Here is a 17,881-nt window from a genome sequence, read left to right as displayed (position 1 = left end):
TCTCCGGGCAGCTGTCCCCCTGACCCTTAGGGCATGGCCTGGCTGGCAGCCCCTCCAGGGCATCCTCTGCCAGCCCTGGGACGGGAGCAGGAGTAATTAGGTGCTGAGTCTCGGTGGGGTCAGCGGGCAGAGCCGCGTCAGGGCCTCTAGCTTCTGCCTCCACCTGGAAGCCCCCCCCCCCGGCTTTGCAGCCATTCCTGCCCCAGCACTCAGGGATGATAGAAGGGAACCCCCTTGATAACTGTGTCCCACCAGCCAAGACCCTGTGACACCAGCAAACGTGGAAGGAGCTGGTTGGCTGTGTGCACTGGGGGCTCGTACCCTGGCTCATTGCTGCCACAGCTACCCTGGGTGGGTCAGTCAGTGCAGCCCCAGACTGGGCTGGGGGCTCCGGCAGGACCCGCCACAGCTCTGGGCAGGGGGCCGGGGGTCCTGCAGCCAGATGGTGTCCTCCTGGTGCCATCTTGGCTCCTCAGAGCAGCCGTGCTGCTGGGTGTCCTCGGGGAGGGGGTGGGGACAGGCAAGCGAGACCGCACGTGTGGGCGCCAGACAGCCGAGGTGCCCCCACCCCCGGGATGCTGGACCTTCCTTTGGAAGAGGCGTCTGAACCCGTGTGTTCTGCGCTTGCCAGGAGCTTATTTCCACCTGCTTGGAGGTCAGTCCAGGCAGGCCCAGCGTGGCCGCCTCCGCTGTGGCCCACTGGGTGGAGGGTCAGGTCTGGTGGTCACTCCTATTTCCAAAATATCTAGCTAGTCACACAGTTTACGTAACTGTGATATTAGTATGAAATGTCATATACACAACTGTGTACTTAAGATACACCCCTGTGCCTGTGTGCCTGCACGTGTACATATGTGGTCCTGCCTGTGTGCACACGTGTGCGGGGGCTCCACCAGCATCTGAGGTAGGCCTTGCCGACTCTGCTGGCCCCTCTTTCTCTCTTAGGGTGCAAGTCTCTCCTCCCCAGAAAAGTCTATGGAATAGGATGCCGCCCACAGCCCTGATCTGCGATTCCAAATCCCAAATGTCTCTTAGATGTTTGGCAATAACCTGCGGTCGGTCCGCCTGCCCTGTTTCTGTCTGGTTCTCCCGGTCCCTGTGGAAACCTGGAGTGTTGATGTTGATGCCTAGACTGTTCAGGCCCTGTGGCCGCACCTGATTCCCTCTGAACCCCCAAGCTGGCCCTGAGGGTCACAGATGAGGGACCAGGTGACCCGTGTCCTCGGCTCCTCATGGGGTTGGCCCATCCAGCACCCCAGGGGAGGGTGACAGACAAGGTTGGCACCCTTAGGGAAGGGCAGAGCGTTGGGGTGGGTCCCCTCCCAGGTGGGGCTCTTCCCCTTCAGAGCAGAAGGGAGCCTATTGGTCTGTTTCCCCCTGGCCTGTCCTTATGGTTCTTCCTCCCAGCAAGGGGCCTGTGGTTCCATGGTGCCTGTTATGTCAGTTCCCAGTGTATTCCTGCCTGGAGCTGCTAGTGATGGAAAGTGGGTGCCACCCACAGCGCCTCCCCTCTGCGTTGGGCAGGAGGAGCTCAAAGAGCCCCGCCCTGGGCTGCGGGCCTGCTGGTACCTCCCAGCATGGCCACCTGGGCACCTGCCTCACCATCTAGGGAGGAATTTGGCCCCTGTCCTCCCTAGGTGTTGCCCGTGAATGCCCAGTGTCCCGCTCCCCTAGGGACTCATACCAAAATTTGCCTGTATCCAGGGCAGTGTGCCCCCTGGGCAGGGGCGAGGGGTCCCAGTGGCTCCTGGCTGGGTGCGAAGGGCTCAGAGGGGCAGGTGGGGTCAAGGGCACAGATGCGTGGGGGCCCCTGCATGAGCTGATGGGGTGGAGCCAGTCCCCAGAGCAGAACTGTCCGTCTCACTGCCCTGCATCCCGGACCCTTTTGGGTGGGGCTGCTACCCCGGGAGGTGGTTGCCCACCTGCCCCCAGGTCATCGAGGAGGGTGGCTGTGGGGGCCACCCTGGGCCCCATGCTCTGCACAGCCAGATCTGGGCATGCGAGGCTCTCCTCAGTCCAGAGGCGCTGCCTCCTCCTCCAGTGTGTGGGTCTCTGGGGGTCCTCGCAGCACAGGGGCATAACCTGGGGGCTTTAGGAAGAAAGGAATGTCCCATCTCCCGGTCTGAGGCCAGAAATCCGAGGCTCCAGGGGAAGATCCTTCCCGCCTCGTCCTGCTTCTGGGGGCTCTGGCATCCCTGGGTTGTGGCCGCATCACTGTCTCTGCCTCTGTGGTCACATGGCCTCCCCTGTGTCTGTGTCTCTTCCTGGTGTGAGGACGCTGGACATTGGTTTAGTCCCAGCCTAACCCAGCATCACCTCCTCTTAACTGATCACATCTGTAAAGACCCTATTTCTAAGGTCATGTTCTGCGGTTCTGGGTGGATGTGAACTTTGGGGGACACTATTCAACCCACCACCGCTGACCTGCAGGCTCTCACTGGTGGAGGTGATGCCCTTGTGTGGGGACTGAGAAGTATGGAACACCAGGCCCAGGGACACCTGTTCCGAGACTCCTAGTGAGGGACGCGTTGGGGTGGGCCAGGGAAGGCTTCTGGGGCAGACCTGTGTGCCGAGACCCTGGGTCAGTGGGCAGCCAGGGGCGTTGGTCAGCAAGGGGTGGGCTCATGGCACTGGGTCGACAAGAACAGTCGGCGGGTGAGGGGAGGATGGGATCCACTGGGGCTGAGCCATCGTCTGGGGGGCGTTGGCTGGGCCTGGTCCCCCCAGGACAGTGCATGAGCTCTGAACGTGCCATCCACTTCCACTGGACACGACAGTGAAAGGGCTTGATGGCCTCAGTGCCCAGTGGGGATGGTCAGACGGGATGGAGGGACAGCCCAGCCGGCGGCTTGCTCGGCGCCAGCCCTGCAGCTGCACGACGGCCACAATGGACTGAGGGGCATTGATGGGGACACAGTTGGCCCCTGATAACGCGCTCGCTAATGGTGCTTCATATTTTTTTCGTCTAGAAGAATTGTGTGAGTGTGAAGACCAGCGGGGAGATGGAGGCCACTTGATGAAGAGCCTTGAGCCCACCCCTTAAAGGAACAAGGCGCGTTTCTCCCGAGGCTCTGACAGCTGGCTCCTTCAGCTTCAGCCCCGGTTATTGAGATGCAAATGTGTGCCCGCGGGGAGCGCAGCTGCTGGCTGGCGCTGAGGCCCTCGCCCCAGGTGCAGCCCTACCGAGCCAGCGCCAGCGGGGGCAGCGACGCAGATGACCCTCCCAGGACAAATGGAACCGTGGACCCCGTGCAGGAGGAAAGGCAGGTAAGAGGAGTCATCTGGTTCTGCCGGCTTCACGTCACCGCTTTCCTGACTTTCAGCCCCAGAGCAAGGTGTCCTTGCAGGTAGACGTGGGCCAACCGGGCGCCGCCAGCTCTATCTCGGGAGGCTTTGTGAACTTGCTCTGGTCCCTCAGCGTTCAAGCGTTGACTTTAGAAAAGAACCAAACTGCCCTGGGCGGGAGGGAGGGCTGTCTGAGTCTTTTGAGTCTCACCCAGCAGGTTTACAAACTCAGGGAACAGAAAGCCCTTCCACGATGGGCAACCAGCAAAGGGAAAGTGTGTCAGTCACAGCGCAAGACAAGCTGCGCAGGAACCCCACCCGGAGTCAAGTGGGCACAGCACCTTCTTACGTGTGTCTGTGAAAAGACAAACACCCAGCTCTGGGCTCATATAATAAATACAGTGTAAAGGGTCTGACACTCAACGATGGAAACAGATTTTTCTGTCAAAAATGTTTTAATTGTGGATTGGAACACATACAAAAGTCCACAAAATGTGAGCTCAGAAAATGTTCAGAGGCTGAAGGTCGGTGTCCCCCAACGTGACCACAACCCTGCACTTAGCACCGCTTGCCTGTGAGCGTCGTATTGTCAGTGAAGTCACGAGGCGTGTATCCGAGTGCGGTAAAGTGTCCCGTTGTGTGAGTGCACGACCCTCGTCCGCCTCTTCACTCCTGATGGGTGTTTGGTCTTTAGTGAACAGTGCTGCTGTGACCTGTAGTACACGCTTCTGTTGTGGACGCCCCAGGCATGGCGCAGCTGGGTCCTGGGTATGTACAGCGTCAACTTTTTTTTTTTTTCTGTACGTGGGCCTCTCACTGTTGTGGCCTCTCCCGTTGCGGAGCACAGGCTCCGGACGCGCAGGCTCAGCAGCCATGGCTCACGGGCCCAGCCGCTCCGCGGCATGTGGGATCTTCCCGGACCGGGGCACGAACCCATGTCCCCTGCATCGGCAGGCGGACTCTCAACCACTGCGCCACCAGGGAAGCCCAAGCGTCAACTTTTTTTTTTTTTTTTTTCCCCAAGCGTCAACTTTTAATAGATATCGCCACTCTATGCTTTTACCAGCATTTCCACTGCTCTGTGTCTTCATCAACACTTGGCATTGAAAGTCTTATTTATTTTAGCCTGCCGTAATGATATTTCAGGGTTTCTTTGTTTTCTTTTCAAGACCAACTTGACTGAGGGACAAGTGGTATTGTGCCAGAGCTGGCTTGTACTGCCGCACAAGACTGACCATGCACACCCCTTCCCAGCTCTGTGCTGAGTGATGTGGTGGGAGTGTCTAGATCATGGAAATTAAAAAGTACTACAAATCAGGGCTTTATGCAGAGAGTCAGTCGTACTTTACATGAAACAAAATGCACCTATTTTAAGTGTACAGCTTGATGGTTTTTGACAAATGTGTACACTGAGGTACCTACCACACAATTAAGATATGGAACATTTCCAGCCCCCGCAGATATTCCCTTGTTCCACTTCCCAGGGACAGAGAACAGGTCAATGGTTAGCCGGGGCAGAGTTGCGGAGGGATTGACTGGGACTTTTTTCCTCCCTAGAGTCCTATATAAATGGAATCATATGGTGTATATTCTTTTGTTCCTGGATTTGTTAGCTCAGCATGTTTTTGAGGTTCAAATGTGTAGCAATAATTTGATCTGTTTATTGCTAAGAATTATTTGCATGTTTACATGCAAATATTTGCATGTTTACATACATGTTTACAACACAATGGGTTCATCCACTTGCCTACTGATGGACCCCTGGGCTGCTCCCAGCTCTTTGGTTATTATGAATAAGTCGGCTAAGAACAGTGCTTAAAGGTCTCTGTGTTTTCATACCTAGGAGAGGAATGGCTGGGTCATATGGTAGTACATGTTTAATGTTTTCAAAATGCCAAACTGTTTTTCATGTGATTGTACCTTTTTATAGTCTGTCTTTCTTTGGTTGCGCTAGTTCCTTAGTTGTGGGACGTGGGCTCCTTAGTTGCAGCTCGCTGGCTCCTTAGTTGTGGCATGCGAACTCTTAGTTGCAGCATGCATGTGGGATCTAGCCCCCTGACCAGGGATTGAACCTGGCCCCCCTGCATTGGGAGCACGGAGTCTTATCCACTGAGCCACCAGGGAAGTCCCATACCTTTTTATATTCTGATCAGTAGTGTGCGTTTCCTCCTCCTCTATTTTCTGAAAGTTTGTATAGAATGACATCATTTCTTCATTAAATGTTGATAGAACTTACCAATCAGGCCATCTCGGTCTGAAGTTTTCTTTGTGAGATTTTAAATTATGAATTCAATTTCTTTAATTGTGATGGGGCTGTTTGGGTTTTCTCTTTCTTTGTGAGTCACTTTTAGTAATGTGTATATTTCATGGAATTCTTTTTCACTTCAACTAGGATGTCAAGTCTATTAGAATAATGTCCACAATATTCTCTTATTGTCCTTTCAATGTCTATAGGATCTGTAGTGATGTCCCCTTTTTCCTTCTTGATGTTGTAATTTGTGTTCTGTCTCCTTTTTGTTTGATCATTGTAGCTAGAAGTTTATCCCTTTTACTGATATTTTCAAAGAACCAAATTGGGTTTCATTGATTTTGTTGTCTAATGTTTTGGCCCTGAAAGGGTTCTAGTTTTATGGAAAGGTCTTTGTTGGGAGTCCCCATGTCATCAGGACAAGGTGCCTCTTCCCTGCAGGCTGCGGTACACTGTTCTGGCTTTCAGCTTCTCTTCTTGCACTGCATTATATATTTTTTGTGAGTTCAGAAACAAAATTTATTTTTTTCCCCAGCATTTTTACATGGTTTCAGCCAAAGGGTTTTTGCAGTAGACTAGCTCACTGTGGTGAGATTTTTTAAAGGGACAACTTCTAGGTTAGAAAAAAGACAAGACGACGTAAGAGATGGTGGGCCTCAACCTGGAAGCTAGCACAAGAAGACAAGAAAGAGGGAATTCCTTGGTGGTCCAGTGGTTAGGATTCCGTGCTGTCACTGCTGAGGGCCCAGGTTCGATCCCTGGTCAGGGAACTAAAATCCTGCAAGCCATGTGGTGTGGCCGAAAAAAAAAAAAACCCCAAACCCCCCAAAAAACCAAAAAGGCAGAGAGCCTCAGGTAGGAAGAAGAGAAACGATACCGTCCACTATTTGCACATAAACTACAGGCACAACTCGGAGATGCCATGGGTTTTGGTTCCAGAATATCACAATAAAGCAAATCACATGATGTTTTGGTTTCCCAGAGCATATAAAAGTTACCTTTACACTGTAGTGTTGTCTATTAAGTGCACAATAGCATTATGTCTAAAAGAGTAATGTTACACACCTACCTTAATTTAAAAATGCTAGTCATCATCTGAGCCTTAGTGAGTTGTAGTCTTTTCCTGGTAGAGTCCTGCCTTGATGTTGGTATCTGCTAACTGATCAGGGTGGTGGTTACTGAAGGTTGAGGTGGCTGTGACAATTTCTTAAAATAAGATAATGAAGTTCGACACATTGATTGACTCTTCCTTTCATGAATGATTTCTCTGTAGCATGCAATGCTGTTTGATAGCATTGTACCCATAGTAGAACTTCTTTCAAAATTGGAGTCAATCCTCTCAAACCCTGCTGCTGCTTTATCAACTAAGTTCATGTAATATTTAAAATTCTTTGTTGCCATTTCAACAGTCTTCACAGCATCTTCACTGGAGTTGATTCCATCTCAAGAAACCACTTTATTGCTCATCCGTGAGAGGCAACTCCTCATTCATTAAAAGTTTTGTCATGAGATTGAAGCAACTCAGTTACATCTTTAGGCTCACTTCTAATTCTAGTTCTCTTGCTATTTCTACCACATCTGCAATTACTTCCTCCACTGAAGTCTTGAACCCCTCAAAGTCATCCATGAAGGTTTGAGTCAACTTCTTCCAAACTCCTGTTAATGTTGATAATTTGACCTCTTCCCATGAATCATAAAAGTTCATAATGGCATCTAGGACGGTGAATCCTTTTCAGAAGATTTTCAGTTGACATCGCCCAGATCCATCAGAGGAACCACTATCTATGGCAGCCATAGCCTTATGATATGCATTTCTTAAATAATAAGGCTTCAAAATCAAAAATTACTCTTTGATCCGTGGGCTACAGAATGGATGCTGTGCTAGCAGACAGGGAAATAGCATTAATCTCATTGTACACCTCCACCAGACCTCTTGGGTGACCAGGTGCATTGTCAATGAGTAGTGATATTTTGAATCTTTTTTTTTTTCTGAGCAGTAGGTGTCAACAGTGGGCTTATAATATTCAGTAAGCCACGTTGTAAACAGATGTGTCATCCAGGTTTTGTGTTTCCATTTATTGAGCATAGGAGAGTAGATTTAACATAATTCTTAAGGACTCTAGGATTTTCAGAATGGTAAATAAGCATTGGCTTCAACTTAAAGTCACCAGCTGCATTAGCCCCTAACAAGAGAGTCAGCTTGTCCTTTGATGCTTTGAAGCCAGGCACTGACTTCTCCTCTCTAGCTGTGAAAGTGCTAGATGGCCTCTTGTTCTGATAGAAGGCTGTCTCGTCTACATTGAATATGTTGTTTGGTGCAGCCACCTTCATTAATGATCTCAGCTAGATCTTCTGGATGACTTGCTGCAGCTTCTACATCAGCATTTGCTGCTTCACCTTGAACTTTTATTTTATGGAGATGGCTTCTTTCCTTCAGCCTCACGAACCAACCTCTGCCAGCTTCAGGCTTTTCTTCTGCAGCTTCCTTGTCTCTCTCAGCCTTCACAGAATTAAAGAGAGTTAGCCTTGTTCTGAATTAGACTTTGGTTTAAGGGAATGTTGTGGCTAGTTAGATCTTCAATCTAGACTAAAACTTTCTCCATATCAGCAATAAGGCTGTTTCACTTCATCATTCATGTGTTCACTGGAGTGGCACTTTTAATTTCTTTCAAGAACTTTTCCTTTGCATTCACAGCTTGGCTGTTTGGTGCAAGAGGCCTGGCTTTTGGCCTACCTTGACTTTTGACATGCCTTCCTCACTAAATTTAATCATCTCCAGCTTTTGATTTAAAGTGAGAGACATGCAACTCTTCCTTTCACTTGAACACTTAGAGGCCACTGTAGGGTCATTAATTGGCCTAATTTCAATCTTGCTGTGTCTTAGGGAACAGGGAGGCCTGAGGAGAGGGAGACAGATGGGGGGAACGGCTGGTTGGTAGAGCAGTCAGAACACACACATTTATCCATTCAGTTCATGGTCTTACATGGGTACAGTTCATGGTGCCCAAAACAATTACAATAGTGGCATCAAAGATCACTGATCACATAGCACCATCACAAATGCAATATTTCAAACATTTTCATTATTTTTAAGAGAATTACTAAAATGTGACACAGAGACCTGAAGTTAGAAAATGCTGTTGAAAAATGGCACCCACAGACTTGATGCAGGGTTGCTTCAATTTGTAAAAAACACTGATTTCTGTGAAGTGCAATAAAATGAGGTCTGCCTGTATTAGAACTAACAAGAAACTTCAGCTTGTTGTGAGCAATGGGCCAGAGATAGTCAAGGCAGTTAAGAGAAGTGGGGGCTGAGACCGTGAGGTACCGGGATCGATGATAAAGCTATAACAGTGTGGACCATGCGGAAGAGCTAGACAGGTATGACCCCTAGAACAGTGAGCCACACTGCCCAGAGGCAGGGTCAGCTGCTGTCCACCCAGTGAGGTCAGTCCTGGTGGATGAGGTGGTCGCACACCTGTGGGGAGAGGGGTCAGGACCCCAGCTATGTCCCAGGGCCTTGCTAAGAAGCTGATCTGGGTGAGGGTGGGGCAGGCAGCCTCAGCAGAAAGCCCTCCAGATGTAGGTTTAAGAATCACCCACATTGGGCTTCCCTGCTGGCACAGTGGTTGAGAGTCCGCCTGCCGATGCAGGGGACACAGGTTCGTGCCCCGGTCCGGGAAGATCCCACGTGCTGCGGAGCGGCTGGGCCCGTGAGCCATGGCTGCTGAGCCTGCGCGTCCAGAGCCTGTGCTCCGCAACAGGAGAGGCCACAACAGTGAGAGGCCTGCGTACCGCAAAAAAAAAAAAAAAAAAGAATCACCCACATCATGTAGCTGCGGCTGTCCTTTCACTTGCTCGAGTTTTCCTCGTCTAATTGGTAGTTGCATGTGTGACTGTCTTTCCAAGACCATCAGTTAAAAGAGTGCCCATGTGTCACATGCTGGCTCTGGAAGCCCACCTTCCATCCCACTGGCTAATCAGAGCCTCATGTTTTAGCCTTAAGTGAATCCAGCCCTATGCGCTTAGCAAAAAAGGGATGAAGCACTGTATCTGTCTCACCGCCCCTCCCCCACCCCAACTGTTCTCACTAGATCTTGGCAGTGTGAGGTCTCCCAGCCCCTGGGGCAGGGTCTCAGGACACTCAGAAGGCTTATTTTTAAAAACTGAGAAGGAATTGACATTAACCATTTTACAGTAAACAGTCAGTGGCATGTAATATATCAGTGTTGTGCAATTATCACCTCTATCTAGTTCCAAAATATTTTATCATCTCAAAAGGAAACCCTGTACCATTAGCAGTCACTCCCCATTCTCCCCTCCCCCCAGCCTCTGGCAACCACTAGTCAGCTCTCTATTTTTATAGATTTACCTGTTTTAGATATTTCTATAAATGGAATCATATTACAGGTGACCTTTTGTGTCTGGCTTATTTTACTGGGCATAATGTTTTCAAGATTTATCCACACTGTAGTGTGTGCTGATACTTTATTCCTTTTTGTGGCTGAATAGTGTTCCCTTGTATGCTTTGTTTATCCATTCATCTGTTGGTGGACATTTGTGTTGTTTCCACCTTTTGGCTATTGTGGATAATGATGCTGTGAACATTGGCATACAAGTATCTGTTTGAGTCCCTGATTTCAGTTCTTTTGGATATATACCTAGAAGTAGAATTGCTGGTTCGTATGGTAATTGACCCAACGTTTAACTTTTTGAGGAACTGTTAGATTTTTCCATAGCAGCTGCACCATTTTGCATTACCAATTGCAATGTACGAAGTTTCCAATTTTTCTACATCCTTGCCAACACTTGTTTTTTTCCATTAAAAAAAATCATAGCCATCCTCATGGGTGTGAAGTGGTATCTCATTGTGTGCATTTTCATGTGCATTTCTATGGTTAAGGATTTTGAGCATCTTTTCATGTGCTTGTTGGCCATTTGTATGTCTTCCTTGGAGAAATGTCCATTCAAATAATTTTGAATTGGGATGTTTGTCTTTTTGTTGCTTAGTTGTAAGAGTTATTTATATATTCTGGATAGTAGAGTCTTATGAGATATACGACTTGAAAATATTTTCTCTCTTTCTGTGGGTCATCTTTTCACTCTATGGCGTCTTTGTTTTTATTTTTTTTAATTGAAGTATAGTTGATTTACAATGCTGTGTTTCTGCTGTACAGCAAAGTGATTCCTTTATACATATATATGTTCTTTTTTTATATTCTTTTCCATTATGGTTTATCTCAGGATATTGAAAATAGTTCCCTGTGCCATACAGAAGGACTTTATTGTTTATCCATTCTATATGTAATAGTTTGCATCTGCTAACCCCAAACTTGATAGTGTCTTTATTTTTTAAACATCTTTATTGGAGTATAATTGCTTTACAATGGTGTGTTGGTTTCTGCTTTATAACAAATCAGCTATACATATACATATATCCCCAGATCTCTTCCCTCTTGCGTCTCCTTCCCTCCCACCCTCCCTATCCCACCCCTCTAGGTGGTCACAGAGCACCGAGCTGATCTCCCTGTGCTGAGGCTGCTTCCCACTAGCTATCTATTTTACATTTGGTAGTGTATATATGTCCATGCCACTCTCTTTGTCCCAGCTTACCCTTCCCCCTCCCTGTGTCCTCAAGTCCATTCTCTAGTAGGTCTGTGTCTTTATTCCCGTCCAGCCCCTAGGTTCTTCATAACCATTTTTTAAAAAAGATTCCATATATATTTGGTGGCATACGGTATTTGTTTTTCTCTTTCTGACTTACTTTACTCTGTATGACAGACTCTAGGTCCACCTACCTCACTACAAAAGCTCAATTTCGTTTCTATTTATGGCTGAATAATATTCCATTGTATATATGTCCCACATCTTGATAGTGTCTTTAGATGCATAAAAGTTTTAAATTTGATGAAGTCCAATTTATCTTGGGTTATTGTTGCTCTTGCTTTTGGCATCATACCTAAGAATCCACTGCCAAATCCAAGGTCGTGAAGAGTAACCATGTTTTCTTTCAAGGGTTGTAATAGTGTTAGCTCTTACATTTAGGTATTTCATCCATTTTGAGTTAATTTTTGAATATGGTGTGAGGTAAGGACCCAAGCTCACTCTTTAGCATGTAGATCCATTTTTCCCAGCATCAGTTGAAAAGACTATCCTTTTTCCATTGAATGGTCTTGGCACCCTTGTCAAAGGCCGTTTGGCCATACACACAAGGGTTTTTCTCTAGGCTCAGCATTCTATTCTGTTGGTCTGTGTGTCTGTCCTTGTGCCATGACCAGTTTTGATTACTTTGTACTGTTTTAAAATCAGAAGTGTGAGTTTGTCAGCTTTATTCTTCTTTTTCAAGATTGTTTTCATTATTTAGGGCCTCTTACAATTCCATATGGATTCGAGGATTGGTCTTTATATTTTTATAAAAAAGGCCATTGGAATTTTTTCAACTCTGTAGACACTTTGTTAGTATTGTCATCTTAACAATATTAGGTCATCAAATCCATGGATATGGATGCCTTTCACTGCATTTATGTTTTCCTTGATTTCTTTCAGCAATGTTTTGTACTTTTCAGTGTACAAGTCATTTACCTCCTTGGTTAAATTTATTCTTGGGTATTTTATTCTTTTGGATGCTATTATAAGTGGTATTGTTTCCTTAGTTTCTTTTTCAGACTGTTCATTGCAGGTATAGAAACACATCTGATTTTTGTGTGTTGATCTTATACCCTGCAACTTTGCTGAATTAGTTTATTAGCTCCCATAATATTTTTGTGGATTGCTGGAATTTTCTATATTATAGGATTATATCATCTGTTAATATAGTTTTACTTCTTCCTCTCCAATTCAAAGCCTTTTAATTATTTTTCTTGACTAATTGCTCTGGCTAGACCTCCAGTACAGTGTTGAATAGTGGTGAAAAGGGGCATCCTTGTCTTGGTCTTGGTCATAGAGGGAAAGTTTTCAGTCTTTCACCATTGAGTATGATATTAGCTGTGGAGTTTTCATACATGCCTTTTATTACGTTGAGGAAGTTCCCTTCTATTCCTAGTTTTCTTTTTTTTTTTTTTTTTTGCAGTACGCGGGCCTCTCACTGTTGTGGCCTCTCCCGTTGCGGAGCACAGGCTCCGGATGCGCAGGCTCAGTGGCCATGGCTCATGGGCCCAGCTGCTCCGCGGCATGTGGGATCTTCCCGGACCGGGGCACGAACCTGTGTCCCCTGCATCGGCAGGCGGACCCTCAACCACTGCGCCACCAGGGAAGCCCCTGAGTGGTTTGTATCATGAAAGTGTGTTGGATTTTTTTCAAATGATTTTTCTGCATCAGTTGAGATGATCATGTTTTTCTTTCTGCCCCTGTATTCTGTTAATGTGGTGTATTACTTTGATTGATTTTCTTATGTTGAACCACTCTGGCATTCCTAGGATAAATACCACTTGGTCATGGCATATAATCCTCTTAATATGCTGATAGGTTTGTTTTGCTAGTATTTTGTTGAGCATTTTTGTATCTCTATTCACGAAGGATACTGGTGTCTTTGTCTGGCCTTGTTACCGGGGTCATACTGGCCTCCACAGGATGTTAGGAAGTGTTCCCGCCTCTTTTAAAATTAATTAATTAATTAAATTTTGGTGGTGTTGGGTCTTCGTTGCTGTGCCTGGGCTTTCTCTAGTTGCGGCGAGCGGGGTCTATCTTTTGCTGCAGTGCATGGGCTTCTCGTTGCGGTGGCTTCTCTTGTTGCGGAGCACGGGCTTCAGTAGTTGTGGCTTCTGGGCTCTGAAGCACAGGCTCAGTAGTTGTGGCACATAAGCTTAGTTGCTCTGAGGCATGTGGATCTTCCTGGACCAGGGCTCAAACCTGTGTCCCCTGCATTGGCAGGTGGATTCTTAACTACTGCACCACCAGGGAAGTCCTACCTCCTTTTCTAATTCTTTGGAAAAAGTTTTGGAAGGATTGGTGTTAATTTTTCTTTAATTCTTGGGAGAATTCAGTAACAAAGCCATCTGATGCAGTAATTTTCTCTGCTGGAGGTTTTGATTACTGATTCAATCTCCTTACTTGCTATAGATCTCTTCAAATTTCCTATTTCTTCCTGAGTCACTTCTAGCATTTTGTGTGTCTTTAGAAATTTGTCCACTGTCTAGGTTACCTGATTTGTTGGCTACAGTTGTTCATACTGTTCTCTTGTAATCCTTTTTATGTCTGTAATGTTGGTAGTAATGTCCCCACTTAACTTTGATTTTAGTTATTTGTATCTTCTTTTTGTCAGTCAAGCTACAGTTCTGTCAATTTTGCTGATTACTTTAGGAGCTTTAAAGGTCAGTTTGCTGACATGTGAGTTCCACCTTACCCAGTGGCTTTGGAACTGAATCCCTGGGGACAAAGGTCCATGGTATCCTCAGGCTGTGGGATACAGGGCAGGGATGGATCCAGGGGACAGGTTGTCATGATGCTAACTGAACTAGGGAACCCCTCAGCAGAGGGATGCAAGTAGCTGTCTCAGAATTGGAGGTATCCTTTCTACCAGAATTTGTTCACTTGTGAAAGGGGCATTAATCCAGGGTGCTGGAGGCATGGGGGGGGTGAGGGGTGCTGGGAGTGGCAAACACGGTGATAAAATCCAAGGTAAAAGACTGCCTCCCAAATCCATTCGTTTGAACATTTAAATCCCCACCTCTATTATTTGATGTGTTAAGAGGACATCACAGTCTCTAGAATTCACAAAGCCCACAGTGGTCAACAGAGCCTGTGGGTGCAGCCACTTGTGTGTGTGGGGTCCTTAGCTGTGTTTCCTAGAAATCAGAAGAGGGGACAGAAAGAAATAAAGTCTGCAACTCGAGGAGACGACGGAAGGCAAACCTGAAAAAGGTGGAAGGAAATAACAATGTATGTATGTGAAACATTAAGTGGAAGAGGACAGTTGACTGAAGAAGCCAAAGCTGGAGCTGTGAGAAGAATGACAAGGAGACAAGAGAGAAGCCCTGGATGAACATCAGGAGGGAGAAGCCTCACTCCACGGTGGGGCCCAGAGGTGGTGGGGGACGCTGGGGACAATGGAGGAAGGCAGTGAAGCGCTCCACGACAGCTCAGGTTTTCTGCGTCTTCACGGGCCCGTTCTAATAACTGGTAACATGCTTGAACTCAACACGCATTGATGTGGAGATCTTCCTGCTCCCACAAAGCCACCAGGCTGGGAGTTTGCTGACCCTGTCCCTGCAGAGCTGGTGGCCTAAGAGCGCAAAGTGTCAGGCCATGCCCGTGCAGATGCAGAAGCCCAGGGAGAGGAGGGCTTGTGAACCCTGACCAGGGACGCCCCATGGGAGGGCTCTGATCTGAACTAGGCTGCACAGAGGGTGGGCTTGGCCTCAGCAGGCACCCAAGATGCACTGATCACCTCTGAGTGAAAACCTCTTGGTGAAGGGGAAGATGCCCAGAGGCCCTCTGACAGAGGGAGGCTGGTACACACCCTCCTCGTGGGGACGGGACCTGCACCCGAACCCCTCGCCCTGTCCTGGAGCAAGAGGGAGACAGTGGGTCCTCCCTGAGACAGGCCCCTTGCTGAGCCCACAGCTTTGGATGGGCCGACAGCCAGGTTCAGTGGATCACCTGAGCTCAGCCACTGCCCTGTGACTGGAGTCCTGAGTCCCACGTCCCATCCTGGAGCAAGAGGGCTGAGCACAGCGCCCTCCAGTTGGAGAGCTGGGGGTGGGGGGTGGGGGGCTGGGCACACTCTGCAGCCTATGGGGTCCCGGCTGGGCCTGGGTGTTGCTGCCAGCACCGGACAGACCCCATTCAGATGTGAGAGCCATGGGGCAGAGTGCTCTGCAGGGGGAGACACCCTCAGATTGGGTGGGGGTCTCAGCGAGGGCCAGCTTGTCAGGCAGTGGTTTCCAGGGGGCGTCGGCTCAAGAGAGCAGGTGGGAAGAACAGATCTGAAATTCCCAGTCCCTCTGGAAGTCAGGGTGCCCTGGTCATGCCCTGCTCACCCCTCTCCAGGGCAGCCCCTTCCGCAAGCAGGCCGCCCCTCCTGTGGTCTGAGAAGACTTCTGCTGCCACCTCCCCAGGAGCCTCAGGCTGACTCCTGGTTTTAGAAGGTGAAATTCAGTTTCCAACATGCATCTGAGCCTCTTGTTGAATAAGGTGGACCCTCACCTGCAAGCATCCCCTGCTGCCAGGTGGATGATTCATGGGGACACAGGTGCCAGGAGGGGCGAGCCAAGGCCCCACCTTGTGTCCCTGCCCTGCACTCGCGCCCCCCCCCCCCGCCCCCTGTCCCCGAAACAGCTGACTGTCCTGAAGCTGGACTGAGGCAGCATCAGGTGGAGCAGACGTTAAGTGACTGGGCCTTTCTCTTTCATCAGGTCAACAGTGTATCCAGCACTGGGGGGCCAGGATGAGCCCCCCGCCAACCCGTGTGTGACCAGGAGCAGCCTGGAGTCCAGCAGAGGCAGGAGAGGATGCCCTGGGAGAGGTGAGCACCACGAGTTACCAGTGCAAAGGCCCTGGGGCCCAACACGGCTGGTGGGCATGCGGGATGGAGAGGATGCAGGGGAGTGGGCGGAGGTGATAGGCAGGGACCCCAGGTTCATGCTCAGTGAGGTGGGGGCCCTGGGAGGGCTCTGAGTGGAGGAGAGGTGCAGTCTGGCTGTCCTTGATGGGAGGGTGTGGTCTCAGGACAGGCTCTGAAGGTGGGGCTGGCACCCTTTCTGGCAGATGGGTGGGCCCTGGGGGACCAGAGCCTCTGGAAGGGTGTGCAGGTCTGGCAGAGTCTTTGGTTTGTTAGAGGGCCATGTGCCCACCCTGACCAGGGATCACCTGGGACGTCCCCCGGGGTGAGAGGATGCTGCCCTGTCCCAGGAGGGGTGGGGCCTCTTAGTTCCTGCCCCCCCCCCCCACCGCCCCCCGGATGGGCTCAGGGCTTCCTGTGTCACTCCTGCCACCGGCTCCAGCCCCGGCCCCACCCAGCCCACAGGTCTAAGCACAGCCTCCTGTGTATGTCTGGGGGGCTGTCCCAGGAGCCTTGGGGGGCACAGCTGGACCAAGGCTCAGAGAGGAGCCCACACCAAGGAGTGCTGGGGGCCTCCCCTGCCTGAGCCCTGGGTGGCTGCGAGCCCAGAGTGTGGTGGGAAGGGTTGGCAGAGCAGGCACCCACCATGGCTCCTGGCAGGGAGGCCACCTGTGGTTCTGGGGCTGCAGGGCCACCCCGAGCCAAGACACAGCATCTCCTCAGGCCCCCTACCCACCCCGGGCCCCACAGGGGCACCCCTGGTGCTCCTACCCATTGCCAGGGTCCCAAGGACAGCCCCCCGGTGAGGGCTGCCCATTCCAGCAGGCTGGTGGTACTTTTACGCGGCTGCTGCAGGCAGACTTGCTGGCTCCAGGCTCCTTGTCTGAGGCCCTGTCTGTCCTGCGACAGACACAGGGCGCCTGTTTGCCTGCGAGCAGGAACACAGCCTCTCTTGTTGGCACCTGGGCCGGCCAGGCCCCCAGGCAGGCGGGAGGCCTCCACACAGATCCACACTTGTGCCCACCTCAGCCTGGCCCCCTAGCCTGAACCACCTCATTCCCTCCACAGCGCGGCAGGCGCCCCGGATGGTGGGGGGCAGGTGGGTGTCCACTCACCGCTGACATCAGGCTGTAGAGGTTCTGGGCCACAGCCCAGTAGGGTTGCCAAGCAACACACCATTAATCCAGTTCAACCTGCAGTGACTGGGCCTCAGAATCGCTGCCCTGGGGACCCCGGCGCCCAGGCTGGGGCTGACCACCCTGCTGTCCCGTCCTCCCACCCTAGGTCAGGGAGCAGGAGGCTCCAGGTGTGAGACTGGGCAACGTGGTCACAAAGGAGGGGAGGAGGCGCCTCACTCAGGGCTGGTGGGGGTGGCCCACCCAAGGAGGACAGAGGCCCTCTGTCCACACCTTCGGGTGCTGGTCACTGTGGAGAAGAGCATATGTGGGCACATGTGGGTTCTGAGAGGGAGCCCTGACTACTTCCTCGCGCAAGACCCTCCTGGACGTGGTGGGGACCCGCTTGGGGGAGCAGAGAGGAGAGGCAGGCTTTCTTCTTGGCCGCATGGGCAGGTGGTCCTGGGACAGACCAGAGCTGGGTGCAGCATCGGGATGCTGGTGTCTGGGGCGGGGGGGTGCCTGGTGACAAGGGGCGCGATCTGGGTGGAGCGGGGCTGGGGGCTTTCTGGGGATTCCTCTGACGAACCCAAAGTGAAGAGACTTGGGAACCACAGGGACTGACTGTGGGGAGATAGGAAAGCACAGACGACCACCCAGGACCCTGGCAGCCCCTCCTCTCCGGGTCAGCTTCCCTGGATGTCCTTGTGGAGACCCCACTCAGAGCAGCCAGCC

The 17,881-nt window shown here is 50.3% G+C and overlaps 1 non-coding gene across 1 annotated transcript; it reads left to right on the top strand.

Moving 5' to 3' along the window:
- The first annotated feature begins 6,230 nt into the window (after nucleotides 1-6,230).
- TRNAD-GUC (transfer RNA aspartic acid (anticodon GUC)) lies at nucleotides 6,231-6,303 on the top strand. Its single transcript has one exon. It is a non-coding gene; the product is annotated as a tRNA-Asp (tRNA).
- The last annotated feature ends 11,578 nt before the right edge of the window (nucleotides 6,304-17,881 follow it).

Source organism: Delphinapterus leucas, chromosome 15, assembly GCF_059928025.1.
Source record: "Delphinapterus leucas isolate spDelLeu-1000000601 "Yukka" chromosome 15, BTC_Dleu_Yukka2, whole genome shotgun sequence".
Taxonomy (NCBI): domain Eukaryota; kingdom Metazoa; phylum Chordata; class Mammalia; order Artiodactyla; family Monodontidae; genus Delphinapterus; species Delphinapterus leucas.
The sequence above is the reverse complement of the archived record's forward strand: the minus strand, read 5'-3'. Positions and strand labels throughout refer to the sequence as shown.